Genomic DNA, 15,693 nt, shown 5'->3' on the forward strand with positions numbered 1-15,693 from the left:
ATCAAATGAAGATATGCGGCGCGATTTCACATGCTTCTACAATTCTGAAGACGAGACTAGACTTAGTCTGATACCCTGATCCCTAATAATTTCATCCTATGAACGATTTTTTTCAGGCTGACCTCCGCCACAATAGCCATGTGATATGACTTGCGTTCAAACACCAGGGAATTTATCAAAGGTTTTGTATCGCGTACGTGACACTTTCAGGCAGTTTTATCTTCGTTACAAGAATTACTGGTCTTTTTACTCAACAGGAAAATTGTTCAGGTGACTTAGCCGTGGAAGTGATTAACTACCTCGGACCGAAACTCAGCCAATACCCACAGTGATGTACGAGAGCCTTGGGATGGTATTCTCGTTTCATAAATACAAGGTGTTTCACCCGCAATAAAATGAACACATGACAGAAGTGTTAAAAGGAAAGTAGTTAAGGCGGCTTGGTTTTATTTCCAAGATTTATGCCAAACGTGACACGGGACCATTAACAAGTCCGCGGATAAGAGCCGCCAAGACCGTGGCAGCTTACAGCGTCGGTCATAAATGTAATCCCGACGTCTAGCAAACTGTTAGAATATATGCGACAGTCGGATGACACAAAGCAGTCGGCTTTATCAGATATTCAAAACTGAGTTTAACACGTTTTAAATATTTGCAGCTTAGGACAGAATGCAAATACTTTAATATATAACTTTTATTGAGATGGCGCGATTTAGTCATATGTAGCTTAGTTCGACATAGCATTTTAGCTCAGTAAGTTTCTTTATTTTTTTAAATTGTCCAAACCAGTTTGATAAACATTTTGACTCCATAACGTTACCATAGGATTTACTTATTGTCTTGTCTGTTCGTCTGACGTCACCAACCCGCGATTAAGAGAGCGAATTTACAACTTTACATTATTTTCTTCTTTTTTTATTTCTGATATCTGTACTTGTGGCAATAAATTAGCAGACAGGAGATACGTACAAAGATAAACCCCTTGCGCATATTTTGAGTCTTGTGACTCGTCTCATGATGGTACAAAGAGATATCTTTCTTTAATGCACGGTGAATATTTCAAAAGAAATCTAACAGGGCTACATAACATGTGTATAATAAGTTGACATAATTAACAGTGACGCAAAAATGCAAATCAATTGAGTCATATCTCAGACGACTGACCTAGTTATTCTCAAGGACTGACTGTATGTCACAACGATGTCATCACACATCCTGTCAATTAAAATTGTCACATGTAGAAGATAAGGAAAAGCGGTAGTTTACTTCCTCGAAAACGTATCACACATTCAGCGCCCATTCTCGATGCATAACGCATTCGGTGTTCACAATGTATCGCGCTTTCCGACAAGTACGCATTTGCACAATTGTTGACAGTTTCCGGCTTCCTGAAATGTTACAGCGTTGACACGCCTGGCTTCCTGGGATACTCCCTAACCACTGTATTTCTAGGCATCTCTTTGCTTCCCTACATGACCCTGCTGCGACCCACGCTGATCTAGATGCAGGGTCAAAGTGACAGAAACGCCAACAAATTTACGTGCAAATCCCATTTACTTTAGATGTCTCGCACATAGTGACAGAATGGACGGATGCAGATGCAATGCTAAGATGATAACGAATGACTTTAAAATATTTGAAAAAGCGGATCTAATCATTGACAGCGATCGTGCAGACTATTAGCGAATCGATCATATTTGGTACTAGGTTGAAAGAGTGTTAAGGCAACGTTACAACGACCTAGCCATTTTACGTATAGCGATAACATGCGTGGTTCTTGTTTGCGAGAGACGTGCTGTGTATATGATTGCCCTAGGAGAATCCTTGCTTTTTACAAATTGATACATACTTACATACATACATACATACATACATACATACATACATACATACATACATACATACATACTTAATTACTTACTTAATTACATAATTACGTACACAATTACATACATAATTATACGTTATTGCATTATTACATAATATGTAATTACATACATATAGCCTGGCAGACATATGTACAGATTCATAATTCATAATTGCCTACGTTCCGTTGCTGATTAAAGAATCTACAACTGATATTGAGTGCATTATCAATATTTGGCAATTTATTTCTTAACTTAAGATAGATTATTTGTGTCTTGTTGTATTTGTTATGCATCGCCCGTCTTGTTCGATTGGTATCTTAATTGTTTATGACGACGAGTGTGGCTTATCACCTTATCGAAATGAATTTCTCAATTTTATATCGGTGCGCTGATATTCCACTGCCGATATGAATCTGAAGAGATAAATAAGTATGTAGCATGGGACCTGGTCGTTTGAGCTATAACAATTTTTTTTGAAATGATGAGAGCGCCGGCCGCCATTCCGTATGAAAATTTGTTCTGATATCATTCTTCAATTTTGTCCGATACTAGATTTACAACCAATTACATTTTAATGTATCGAAATACTGATAAGAAAAACAGTAAAATCTATGTGGTCAATGATTTTTTAATTACATTATGATAAACTCCGTCTACAAAAGTTGAAACATTGGCTAGCAAGAGGTCAGACGCCAGTGTTTGTGGATCGGGTGGTGTTGTTTTGACTTGGTCTGACCTCCTGCTAAACAATGTTTCAACTTTTGCAGACGTCAACGGAGTTGATTCCTCTCTTGCCGCCTAGCTTATAATTGTACCTTACAATTTAAGTATGGTAAAGTATTTCCCTAAATAGGTGACCACTTCGATTTTACTGTTGTTCTTATCAATTTTTCGATACACTTAAATGAAATTGGTTGTAAAAATCATGCCGTCACAAGTGCAAAAGAGTTGAGATCACGCTTGCAAAATTGCAAATCAAAGTTTAGTAACAGGCTAGCCATTTTTAGCTTCCACAAACATATGAAATCTTGACGAAGCCCGGTCGCTGAAACATGTGCTTCCCTGCAGCTAACAATGGGAAAACTATGAACAAAAGTATATTACAAAGTCACTGAAATGGATGAAAAGGCTGATCATTATTCGGTATTCATTCAACAATTCAACATTCAACAAAAGGGGTTCATAACAATAAGCTAATAGCAATGGAATACTGTGGCGCTTTTTTGTACGTGATATCACGGCTATGGATTATAGATATAATTAAGCCTAGAAATAGTATGTATTTATAAATAACGAAAAATATATAAATATTTCAGCAAAACATGTCATACTAATTATTCCTGTGTTATATATTGAAGTATCAAAGTAAGGGAATGATAGCAAGAATATTGAGAGAGACAACTTCCATACATGGGTAAAGTCAACATGAAAACGTAATTTGGCGTGCGGATTTCGTCAATTTTCTGTCTATGGTCAGAGCGTAGCTGTTATTCGAGTCTATCATATCGAATGAGCACTAAGAAACACACTCCGGCTAACATTAGTACGGAAATCTTAAGCATAATTTACCTCGCTTGGTTAGACATATGAAGCTCACGTTAAATATTTGATGCAGGTTTATATATCATGTTTTTGTAACCCCAAACTGGATGACAAGTATGGATGGCAATGGCCTTAACCTCGAGTCGAGATGATTTTCAAATGTAGTTTTAGAACACCGAGTCGAATACAATAGATATGTCGAATCACACTTGTCTTCAATTTTTAGTGTCTAAGCACTTATTTTTTATACCTTTAGTGTTATCATTGAATCGTTAAGGTTTGAATTCTAACATTTACATTTTATTGCCATCAAAAAGCTCACTAATCTGGTGGTGAATTTCATTCCAGGCAGAAAAAATATTACCATAACATCTAGTCCATCTTGTTTTCTAAAGGCATCTAACATATATTAATTCATGAATGAGATGAGTGATGACCACCTCAAGATTATGTATACCCGCCATTCTGGTTATACGCCTATGAATGGTGCTATTTATCCGCGGCCTTTCATCTTATATGCATCTATCAACAAATGCGACCTTACTATTTTAAAATAGTTTGGAAAGTCAAAATGTGTGACAGGTTGCAGTCGAGGTCATCGGTATGCACAAAAATATGTTCATCCAGCGTTTCTTCGTTTTAGTCGCACGGGCGTTACTTTAATTTTGGTACGCATATCTGTGATAGTCTTCAAAATAACCATGTTGTATCCCGGCACAACGAATGCAGTGCACTTATGTATTCGTATTTTTATAACTATCCCTGTAAGTATAGTGTTCTATCTATCAAGTATGCTGACACATACATTCACATGATGTATAATTAAGCACAGTTGACGCGCTAGCATTAATTATGCAAATCGAACATGGCGATTGCCTTATCTCTCATGACGCAGACATATATTGCGTGTCGGCATTTATTGTCTGCCACTAATAGCTGCAATGGAAACGGCAACCTTGATATCACTCAACCCATTCCGTTAAAATTGCATTCTCTGTGTTCTTTTTGTGTTACCCGGTGGCTGAGAGGTTAGCTAGCAGTCGAAGAAATATAACGCCAGTAAAATAAATCGATGTTAGAGCGAATAAATTTCCTGATGAGGTAAAGTACGGATCGGGTGGAACTTTGACGTAGGGTTATCAAATTAACGGATGTCGAACCAATTTGATGAGCAGAAAGATCCATAGTGTCACGTGTGTATTTATATTTATTGTTGAATTAAGGTAGAAAAGTCGAACCACCCATTGCTGTCCTGAATTTAAAAACGTCAATACTACATAGCTTGTAATAAAAGACGTGTATCGCATCACAGTAGTTTCACATACATATCGCTATGAATACAAATCCATTATATACTTGGTGAAGTTCTTTGCCTAACCGGGAAAGCACAATAATCGGTTGCAATATATTTTATCCTGAGGTTACCATTCGTTTTTTCCCCAATTAAGTAATTGATAAACAAATACTAGTAGCGCAGTTGGGGACATGACATCACTGATGTATAACATTAATATGCGTTTTAAGGCGATTTTGTATCATTTATCAAAAACAAATTCATTATTTCATGCGCGATACAGTGGCAGTTATTAATATAAAATAATTGCCCGAATATGATTAATGCTGAAACATATACAGATAAAAATTAACATGTAATCACGAACTACTGAGACGGTTGGCCCTTGGAACACGAACAAGCGTATTTATGTTTTAACTCGTTCATTTGTCAAAACAGGCGTATATTCCTCAATTGTTTTTCTCAACAGAAGTCTATAGGAATGGCAAAGTTGGGAAACGAACGAAATATTTTATAATCTGTTAGTGTGAGGCACTACTTGAGCATTCTTACATTGCCTTTATCACATTTCCCGGCGATGAAACTGCACAGAACTCTAACGATAGCGTTTTCGGCACAGTGTGTACGGGTCGGTACAACGATTGGCATTTCCCACAATAAATGCTGGACGTCGTATTGGGTTAAACTTTTGCAAAATCAATTAATCGTTATTTTCTATCCCCAGAAACGTTTTGTTATCACCCAAGCACGTTGTAAATCCAAGCTATTTTAAAACTTACTGTATGTATGTATGTATGTATGTATGTATGTATGTATGTATGTATGTATGTATGTATGTATGTATGTATGTATGTATGTATGTATGTTATTATTATTATTTCAACTTTATTTCAGACAAGTTAAAAACATAAGTGTCCATAGTACAAATAAGGTCATAAGGACACTATAAATACTATACAATTAAATACTGAGAGAAAATAAAGAGTAATTTAAAAGAAACCATCAATCAATCCACGATTGTATGTATGTATGTATGTATGTATGTATGTATGTATGTATGTATGTATGTATGTATGTATGTATGTATGTATGTATGTATGTATGTATGTATGTATGTATGTATGTATGTATGTATGTATGTATGTATGTATGTATGTATGTATGTATGTATGTATGTATGTATGTATCTATGTATGTATCTCTGTATGTATCTATGTATGTATCTTTGTATGTATGTATCTATGTACGTACGCACTTATGTACATACGTAGGTATGTATGCATGTATGTATTAACTCGTATATTAATGGATCTATTTCACTTCTCAATTGTCTGAACACGTGGTAGGGTCCTTTAAATGTCATCTTTAAACAGCAAGTGAAGCTTGTCTGATTAATTAAGTGATAACATTCACAATTTGCTGTTGTCGGTATCGTGCGGAGAAGAAGACATGTAAAGTCAACGAATCGTGAGTTCGATGGGAGTATAAACAACTCTGGGCTCTTTACAGGTTGGGAAGAGTTGTCATCTTTTCAATGAAAACTGAAGTAAATAACAAAATCCAGGGGAAAGCAATATTCATTGTGGGTCATTAAAAGTATCTAATTACCTATTCATTTGTTGAAAATAACTGTTTTTTACTATTGCAGGCAATACATTTATTTACAGCATAACCGTAACTGAATACAAAATAAAAATACATACTTGTGATGTTTATTCTAAACGTTATTACATTGTCATATGCTAATTAAACATATCATTAAGTATAATTCAATTAATATGCAATCACAAGGGAATCGTTTGGCTGAGTCCATATTAGTGCGTCAAAGTACATGAATGCGGACGTGAGCAAATGAGGTTTGTTGATGGCAGTAACAAACTCACATGTCCACTTGTTTGTCATACGTTGTTTTGAGTTATTTTTGGACTCAAGTTTGTGTCAGTTTGTTGTGCAACGCAGATTTTGCCTGTCTTAATTTCCACGATGATTAGCTAACCGCTTCATTTAGTTTTTTAAGAAGGAATACTACACAGTCCGTTACACGAACTGCTCCTTTCGAGAGTCTAAAACGTATTTGGCATATTTGTGTGAGCGTTTTAATTTACTGCTAATGGTGCTGACCTGCTTTTATTCGTCGTTTTTATGCACTTTGGAAATCACCATTAGTGGCATTTGCGTACACAAACCTGAACTATAGCCTTGATCTAGCAATAAATGTATTTTATGTATCAGCTTATCTATCCATTTATCGGTCTGATAATCAAACTATCAAATTTATCTGTCTCTGTCTTTGTTGGTCTATTTGTTTGCCATCTGTTTGCCTCTCTGTCCCTATTTATGCCTTCCTCTCTGTCTGTCTCTGTCTTTCTCTTTTCCTTTCCCTAACAAATTAAAAATAAACCAACATGACCGTGTAAAGTATACTCTCTGATAAGGAAGGTACAACAACGTATCTTTCGAACGCGTTTATTTTAAATATGTGTATTTATGACGGCACTCTGGTCCCAGGAACGGGGCCAATAGAGATGAACAATAAAATTATTTGCTCACTCATGTCTTTTTTATTGCTACCCTTCGAGCAAGCAAATTAACTGCGTCAATTGCACGTGTCGAGGGAAACGCATATCGCGGCATAACAAGAAAGAGAAGGATTTACAGCACAGATGCTAAAAATATCAAAATAAACCAAACTATACAATGTCACCTTTTCATTATGCATTAGAGGGTGAACCTTTTTTTATACTGGTATTTTTGGTATAGAACAAACATAGGAATGTTTAGATGCACGGTACACCTGTACCCGTACCTTATTCATGGCATTCCACAAAGTAGGTGCCGCTGACGCTGAAAGTTTGGGTCGTTATTATTATTATTAATACTGTCCTGTACTGGATGTGCACGGGCCAGCTTTACGTTTTTCTATTACTACACACTGCGTATAATAAGAAAGATATATCGGAGATCTAATCACCCTCATTGTAGTGCTTAAACCAAGTACACTAACATCCACTAGGGTAGGGGGTGCATTTGAAAGGCCAAATATTAATAATTCATCAATATCTTGATTGTGAACAATGGTGCGATTAACAGTTGGAGAGCAACGCGCTTTCATCAATTGACGAATGTATATAGATACTCTTGCGCAAAGGGTTTACCTCAATTTTTGCCGGTCTTCTGATTGTCCCCACCTGTGTGGATGTCAATAAGCAAATTGTGATCACATGACCAAACGTAAGAGTCCCTCTTGAAGACGGAGAGTCATAGTCAAGATTTTGTGTAGCTCGTACCAGTTACATTTTTGCCACTTAAATACAGCTTTGTCATTTCTGACATCTAGAACTGAACTAGAATAGCTTTTTAACAGTTTCTTCGAACTTAGCACAAACTCATGAAGTTACAATGAGCTCATCATAACATGACCACGCAAAATTGGTCACAATTGTAGTTTATAAGATAGCAGACGCCAGGGCTGGAAAAATAACGTGAGAGTGTTGAATGAAGTAACATAGTTACCACCAGAAAGTGCTCTAGATTTACAACACAGCAACTTGCTAGAGATACATCATATCGAGGCAGAATTGCTGTCGGGAGTTATCTCCGGCCGACCGCCTCCAACTTGGTCTGTTATACATTTGATTATAGTGCATAGCTGCATGAATCAAAACACCCTAGTGTGGTCTAAAACGGCAGCTCACCTACCTCTTTCCGATACCCAAATGTTCCTTAATAATACAACAGAGCAATAGAATCTGGAGGAACGGCTCCACAGTCAGGTCTTCTTCGCTAATATCGTTTCCACTGGCGGGAAAAATTTCCTTGCATTAACGTCTGTCCTGGTACTTGCGGCGGCAAGCGCACTCCTAGGCAATGCGAAATAAGTAGCCGACCACCTAGGGGAGCAACGAACAGTTGCTATCATGTGTCTCGGTGTGTATATAAAGGCAATGCGAGACTGAAGTAAAAGGACTGCATTCAAAACAAGTCATGTCCGGTCCGTTATGGTTCTGCTCGCTATTTTACATTAGCAAGACTTTTTACTGTGTATATGATATGTATTTCCCACGACAGAACATGCGTAACCTAATCCTAAGTCTCATTTTGTCATTAGTTTACGGATATTGTTCCAAATGTTCTTACTTGTTGAATTACTGTAAGGCCTCGTTGATAGCTCGGTTATAAAATAAGGTAATGGAATAGCCTGGGAAAATAGCTATATCGAGGAAAATGTTATCGTTACTGTTGCAACTTCCATAATTGTAGAAGACAATTAAAGTATCAAATTATCACGCAGTATCCCCGCCTTATATTATAATATCCGAATGTAACCCGAGTATACGACAATAGTTTTATCGTGGTCAAAACCCCATTAGATTGGGCGAATGTGTAACCCCTCCTCTGGTTATACGTTGTCTTCAGATGATTTGAACTTTCAGATATTATCGGTTCGTTATTGGTCGCCTACGCCAGGCAAGACGCACATAGTACGCATTAAATTTATACTCAAACGAACATACGCCATCAGTGCGATAGCTGCAACGTCAGCAAACTTTCAGACATCAATTTTATCACTCCTGCAAGACGTCTCTACCCAGACTTGGAGGACAAAAACGTATTACTCCCCGAAGTAAATTTTGTGCTCGTGGCAATATACAAGCCACGAGTTGCAATGTATTGGGTTCCCAGTTGATCGTGTCAGATAAGGAACATATTACTTCGCCTGTCACATATACCAAACGTACACACTACGTCAGATCATGCTTGGGTCGTGTCAGTTCTCCGACGATAACATTCAGGCTAAATCCTTCTCCCAAAGCTAACACTGTCATACAGTTATTTATATGCGATTTTGTGAGAACATAATTGAGATACGGTTGAAACTATAATAATCTCAATTCTATATCTGAAAAAAGTGTTCATTTGCGGAGAAACCTATTTACGCGGAAAACATCATGGCGTAATGCCTTCATTTAGGCGCCCGTCACATTATTAAGTTGCATTCTAATTTTAACAAGCATGAGATAAACTATTCGAAGAGATATTATTAGAATCCTGCATACAAATACATGTCGTGAAAGGATGATCATAGTAATTAACTATTTCTGATTGTAATCCATTGGTGATCGACGAACTAAGAGATGAATTAAAAATGTTTCTTTGTCAGTTAACAATATATTATGTGTTATTATTTGAAAAATTTCCTGCTCGTGTTCAGCTCCCATGATTAAAACTCGATAAATTAATACAATTTTGCGCGTCCTGCTGTTGACCTCGAGTCTAAATTGAAGCTCCAGAAATAAGCTACTCTGAAATGCCGATGATACCAAGCCTATATAAATTCATCATGATATCACTTATATCTTTGTAGTACCATAAAATTAACATCCAACCATCCGTAGACTACATTTTCAAAACAACTACGTCATCTGTCTTTGTAAGGAAACTTTGAACAATGTTTTTGCTACTTTCCACACGGATTTGCTGAATTAAGAGAAAGAGGAACAAGTTAAGTTATGCAGTTAGCTGAGATGGGCTTATCATCATAGTGGTGCCGAAATTCCATAACTAATGTTTGTTTTTTGGCCACCTGAACCAATATTATTTATCGAATTTCAACACTACCTGGGACCACAGTAAGTGTATATCATTCTAACTTTAAAATGATAACACAACGGTATAATAGCTATACATTGATTTCGACCTTCTTCATTTTAAATTACATAAAATATGCACATGTTTTTCTACGGCTTTTCAGAAACGAACGTACTTACAAACTTGCCAGGGATAAATTTTTGCGGATTATTGTCATATCATACTGGACCTGGTCAGAGGGAAATTGTTTAGCTCTTGCGTTATCACATGCGCCAATTCCAAGGGCGTATTTTCATCTCTTTTCTCTTTCATTTGTTTATTTTTTCAGCATCTATGGTTATTATCGAGGGATTACATGGCATTCAGAGGTCACCATGCAAATGTTTGCTCAAAAGTTTAAACTACATAAAATTGACCTAATCTATAACAAAAATTCACAATCGCTGTTCTTCTTGTGTAAAATGATAAAGAAATATTAGATTTTCATTTTTATTGTATAAAGGAATAAGGGCGAAACTTCATTTAGTCAACAAGCATTTAAATGGGTCTATATGATTGCCATACAAACGAGGAGTTATAAACATTTGACATTCGGAACATCTATCACCAAAGTGTATTCAATCTTAAGCTAGTACAAACATAAGAACAAGATAGCGCCTGCAGTGTAGTGATATAGAATACAGGATGGATATCAGATATCGGATATAGGATATAATACATTAAGTCAGAAGATTTTAAACAAACTAAATGCGGGAGGCTGAGAGTGATTCCAAATGCTAAGGAACAATCGGAAATAATTCACAAAAACGACCATGTTAAAGGGTCAGTGAAGCGCACTGCAAGACCCATTACGGAGGGGTAACACGACTGTGTACCTCGTCATTATCAACTATTATGGGGAGTTAGGAACATGCATTCGATTTAAAGATATAAATGGGTAGTTTGAAGTACTTGCATCGCAAGGAGCACAATAGTGTTCGCTAAAGACCACGTCTGCCATTGTCGTTTTGCATATAGTTCAGTCATTTTGAAATTCTCTTGGTGTTCCTGCTTCGGGCTTTTGTAAAAAGACATAAAGCTTTATTAACTTCATAAAAGAAGGTATTTTTATGAAATACTTTTTAACAGGCAGGTAGGAAGTACGCTATAATTTCTTGCCATTTTTCTTCTCACTCATAACAAATAAACACCGTAAAGAAAAGATAACATGATTTTGGCAGTGCTTCAGCTTAACTGAACATCACTTCAGTAGATGGTTGAAAAACCTAGACGGCAATAAAGATTAATTCAAAATTCCACCCGGGTTGTTGAGACTCTCTATGTAAAATACTTCAGCAGAAACTGATCGTTTGGAATTCACGTAGCGACGTAAATTACTGAAAGCCAATCGTAAATAATCAATAACATTAAATAATTACAGGAATATTAACTTCGAAGGAAAAAGTGATTATATTCCAGTTTTGTGTAGACAGCGTGCTCGGCATCCCGCTGGAATTGACTTCGGTACTTTGAGGACTGTCGGAACAGAATGACCGGTCACACACAGAAGACGGTGAACGATTAGTTTTCAACAAACCTTTAGTGGCAAATTTGAAATATTTAGTAGTATGCGCAAACATAAGAATTAATTCAAGATGCTTGCGTTTGTCGACATATGTACACGAATGGTAACACAAGGATACAATCAAGTTCATCAGAAATAATATGAGTATCACCTTCCAATAGGGGTCAAGGGCCGATGTGGCAATGATTTTCACGATCGATTTCCTATGAAAGCTGTTTTTCGATAGCCGTTTGCCCATGACGTCGTATATACTGATGTACGGAGTGAGCTGATTTTACACACTCCAACTTAAAGCCATGCTGAATCGCCACTCGGACCGTTAAGGTGAAAGACTCAGTGAAAGACTTAAAGTTTTGCTCAAACTTTCCTGAATGTAACTTTCAACCATTCTCTCACCAAATGAACAATAAAAATCGGGAGTCAACGTCAAAGTTTTACACTAACGAAACAAATTACCCAACATTTTGCGATATTTGAAATTCAAAATGGGCGCTATTCCTTCGTTAACTCTAGGGAAAAGATTAAATTTTGGATTTTCGAAAAACTTCGCCGATTAAAGATTTTCTAAGCGAGCTTTAAAATGAGACCCCACAAGTGGTAGATCAGAAAAGGATTGTAGAAATTTGAGAATCCGACTATCTGTTCCAGAGGCGCGTTCTACCGTAAAGAGTAGTAGATTTTTACATTCAGGCAATAAGCGCCCTATAATTGATGTCTATATATATTCGTAAAGCTTTGATCAATGTCCTAGTTTTTGACGATATAGTTTATAAAAATGCATTTGCAAAATATCTGCTCTACCGTGTTTCCTTGTTACAATTTATCATGTAGAGGTTTGACCACAGTTAAACTGTTGCTCCTTGCTAATGGGGTCATTTTTTAAATTAAGTAATTGCTGTAATATTTTCTTATTTGATGAAAGGAATTTTAGGAAAATGATTGAGAAATGTTATAAATGACCTTTAGCAAAGTAAGTTAGCATTAAAAATTCAAATACATACAAGTGTATAGCCTATTTATACTTCATGCAATTTAGATGTATTACTTAATAATGTGTATTGCTTCAGTACTTTTGGGATGAGTAAACAAAAACAGTAATAACGATAAAAAGTAATATTTAATCTTTAAATCTCAAGGGAATATATGACAACTGTCAGGCGCGCAATTCAGACATAATGATAGAGCTTATATATATATATATATATATATATATATATATATATATATATATATATATATATATATATATATATATATATATATAGTGCTCAATGCTCAAAGAAGAGCGTTATGTATATATATATATATATATATATATATATATATATATATATATATATATATATATTATACAATAAATATTAGAACATATCAAGTGTGTTCGGTACATATTACTCGAGTTTTACGCATACGCGCGATCGTCAGATAGGTAGATTTAATTGTATATATATATATATATATATATATATATATATATATATATATATATATATATATATATATACTTTCAGATAGAGAAAGTTTATTATGTAGTATTTGGCTAATATGACTTTTTTGTCTTTCAGCGGAGAAAGTATACAGCAACTGATAGAAACTCATATATAGCATATCTTTGCTGATTCGTGCCGAAAAGCATGCTCTGTTCGTCTCTTACGGCGAATTAAATGATTACATATTCCGCTCTCAGAATATTGCAATTTCCGTGCAGGGTACAGGGTATACAATTACATGTCTGTACGTGATTAAATGTCTATTCACAAACTTTGTATATGGAACGAGGATGGAGTTCATTCTAATTGGTACACATTCTGAAATTGCACAGTTTGAATTATGCTCATTTTGCTGTATTGCTTTGATCATTTTGTTATTAATGATTCAATCCGCAGGTAGGAAAGATAACCGAAAATTTAATCTCAAAATTGGTAGAAACAAATCCTTGCAGGAGTAATTTTTGAATAGAACACGTGGTTAGTTGTGTACCCATGTCTGTCTGTCTGTCTGTCTGTCTGTCTGTCTGTCTGTCTGTATGTATGTATGTATGTATGTATGTATGTATCTATGTATGTATGTATGTATGTATGTATGTATGTATGTATCTATGTATGTAGGTATGTTTTAAGTACGGAAAGCCTGTGCAGCCTTTGTTACGTGATGACTGCGTTCAACTGCTCTATTTATAGCGAATGACCTTAAACATTTTATATGAGATGAAGTTGCCATCTATTTGTGCTTCTACAGCATTACCTGTTACGCTACAGCAAGCTAGAAGGCACGTCGAGGACATATATTTGGACTCTTAAAATATTAATCTTTTACAATATCATTCTGATCTTCATATTTCATGTGCTGATGTTGGAGCAATTAAATAAGGTAAAAGTTGTAGTGTAAATTATGTAAACACAGGGATTTAGGCCAGATAATGTAATGCCAGATATCGGTAAATTTATTAGTTCTTTTGTCGTCCTGGTACTAATTTTGCATGGTGACCCCTGATTGATATTTTTGATTTTGAAGACAACTGTTGGAAGTATTTCTGTCTTGTTACAGTGCCTTGTAGGCTTAAGTACTGTCATTCTGTTTGAAGATGTTGCCATTGGATTTTCACACTTTGTAAGGTAATGTGGGCACTAAAGTTGTATTTCGTTTTCTCGTCACATACAGGTAACAGAAACAAAAGGCAAAAGACAACAGAAACCCTGTTACTACATGTCACATCTGTAGCATACAAAGTTATATGGCCGGAGGTTTATGATTATATTTGAAATCATAAATAGTTGTTATTTGACAACGGTATTACACAAACTCGAGCTTATGTGTATAAAATTTACAAATCCAATGGTACAGTGCGGTACATGTTCTTGTATATTCATTCCATACTCTGTTGAACATGCGTTGCTATTTTGAGCGAAGCTGGTGACAAAGGAGTTCGCCAGAAAGAAAGAGGTTCATTCAATTAAAAATGTCTACACGTAGATTAAGGAAAATTATACAGCAATGCGACATATCGCTGTTACTCAAATGAAAAGTGACTGCGTTCCTAACGCTGACTGACATCAATAATTTCTCTAAAGTAACAGAATGAGTTCATACTTTAAGTTCAATCTTGGCAGTTACCTCATTCTCGAAGCGTACGCTTACCGGTTTGGTTAACTGGTACCACATGACCTTAATCGTTTTTTCTATGCATTAAACGAGTCTTTGTAAAGAGACATGATAACAAGTATGTTACTGCCTTCTATGATTATAAGTGTCATTTGCTTTCCACGTTTTGGGGTTCATTGCGATATGTTTTATCCAACAGTTTGATGTATACAACTTTCTCAGGTGATATTTGACACATACGAAACATGACGATAGCCCTTCACTTTCTAAATATGTCTTGTCATAAAAAATCTGCTGAAAAGTAATGCCAAAATTAAACATCTCACTATATTGCATTATGAACTCATTAAGGGCTAGCTGTGACTCACGGACATAATGTTTTACGCCATATTATAAAGTTTGATGCTCCATTCGATGTAATCTGAAATTATGAAATAAAAATTCCGATCATTATTATTTATTTGAACACTGGACAAAATGCTTGATATGTGCTTAGCATATTTACATATATTGACCTATATGGAACACAATACTAATTGCATACGCAAAGCATATCTTGTATATGGAACATTCCAATACGTTGATACGCGCAGCGTACTTCTATGCAGATCATGAGTATACGTAACGCAGAGTATTTTATTAGTATAAATACGTGTATACTTAACGTATTTGACACATGTACAAAATCAGTATATGGGTATATATTTTTGTATATCAAGCATTTTGCCAAGTGG

At 35.7% G+C, this 15,693-nt stretch overlaps 1 protein-coding gene across 1 annotated transcript in view; it reads right to left on the reverse strand.

The window, feature by feature from the left end:
- The window catches only part of LOC139133357 (trissin receptor-like), a 164,611-nt gene extending 156,060 nt beyond the window's left edge, over positions 1-8,551 (reverse strand). The window contains exon 1 of the mRNA XM_070699913.1: positions 8,404-8,551. The gene's annotated coding sequence lies outside the window, so the exon portion shown is untranslated. The remainder of the gene's footprint in view (positions 1-8,403) is intronic.
- Positions 8,552-15,693: the final 7,142 nt, after the last annotated feature.

Source organism: Ptychodera flava, chromosome 5 (assembly GCF_041260155.1).
Source record: "Ptychodera flava strain L36383 chromosome 5, AS_Pfla_20210202, whole genome shotgun sequence".
NCBI lineage: Eukaryota > Metazoa > Hemichordata > Enteropneusta > Ptychoderidae > Ptychodera > Ptychodera flava.